The following is a 1727-nucleotide window of genomic DNA, read 5'->3' as shown; positions in this document are numbered from 1 at the left end:
AAAAATCGAGGTACATTTTTATTTTTTGATCAATCGAGATGAAATCACTTTTAATGAGTATTTTATAGATAAATAAGCTGAATTTGGTCAAACATTTGTCCAGAAAAAAATGCATTCAAAAGTGTACCGAAAAAATCGCATGTTTTTTTTCTTCAAGATACAAAATCCGTGACAACGATTTCTTATTGAAAATTGAATTTGAACAGTTTTTTGAATGAATATCGTTACATTTGCTTGAATTACAGCAAAAAATACAAAAATAATGGTTTCAGTGGTTATATTTGAAAATAGTGAAAAAATTCTAAAAATGTGCTTTTCTGGTCGAGAAACGTCGATTTTGAAAACGGTATTAAAAATCGAGGTACATTTTTATTTTTTGATCAATCGAGATGAAATCACTTTTAATGAGTATTTTATAGGTAATTAAGCTGAATTCGGTCAAACATTTGTCCAGAAAAAAATGCATTCAAAAGTGTACCGAAAAAATCGCATGTTTTTTTTCTTCAAGATACAAAATCCGTGACAACGATTTCTTATTGAAAATTGAATTTATACAGTTTTTTGAATGAATATCGTTACATTTGCTTGAATTAAAGCAAAAAGTACAAAAATAATGGTTTCAGTGGTCATATTTGAAAATAGTGATAAAATACTCAAAATGTGCTTTTCTGGTCGAGAAACGTCAATTTTGAAAATGGTATTAAAAATCGAGGTACATTTTTATTTATTGATCAATCGAGATGAAATCCCTTTTAATGAGTATTTTATAGGTAATTAAGCTGAATTCGGTCAAACATTTGTCCAGAAAAAAATGCATTCAAAAGTGTACCGAAAAAATCGCATGTTTTTTTTCTTCAAGATACAAAATCCGTGACAACGATTTCTTATTGAAAATTGAATTTGAACAGTTTTTTGAATGAATATCGTTACATTTGCTTTAATTACAGCAAAAAATACAAAAATAATGGTTTCAGTGGTTATATTTGAAAATAGTGAAAAAATTCTAAAAATGTGCTTTTCTGGTCGAGAAACGTCGATTTTGAAAACGGTATTAAAAATCGAGGTACATTTTTATTTTTTGATCAATCGAGATGAAATCACTTTTAATGAGTATTTTATAGGTAATTAAGCTGAATTCGGTCAAACATTTGTCCAGAAAAAAATGCATTCAAAAGTGTACCGAAAAAATCGCATGTTTTTTTTCTTCAAGATACAAAATCCGTGACAACGATTTCTTATTGAAAATTGAATTTATACAGTTTTTTGAATGAATATCGTTACATTTGCTTGAATTAAAGCAAAAAGTACAAAAATAATGGTTTCAGTGGTCATATTTGAAAATAGTGATAAAATACTCAAAATGTGCTTTTCTGGTCGAGAAACGTCAATTTTGAAAATGGTATTAAAAATCGAGGTACATTTTTATTTATTGATCAATCGAGATGAAATCCCTTTTAATGAGTATTTTATAGGTAATTAAGCTGAATTCGGTCAAACATTTGTCCAGAAAAAAATGCATTCAAAAGTGTACCGAAAAAATCGCATGTTTTTTTTCTTCAAGATACAAAATCCGTGACAACGATTTCTTATTGAAAATTGAATTTGAACAGTTTTTTGAATGAATATCGTTACATTTGCTTTAATTACAGCAAAAAATACAAAAATAATGGTTTCAGTGGTTATATTTGAAAATAGTGAAAAAATTCTAAAAATGTGCTTTTCTGGTC

Source organism: Phalangium opilio, unplaced genomic scaffold (genome assembly GCF_054372755.1).
Source record: "Phalangium opilio isolate 3A_F unplaced genomic scaffold, DU_Popi_V2 ptg000017l_1, whole genome shotgun sequence".
In the NCBI taxonomy this organism is placed as follows: Eukaryota; Metazoa; Arthropoda; class Arachnida; order Opiliones; family Phalangiidae; genus Phalangium; species Phalangium opilio.
The sequence above is the reverse complement of the archived record's forward strand: the minus strand, read 5'-3'. Positions refer to the sequence as shown.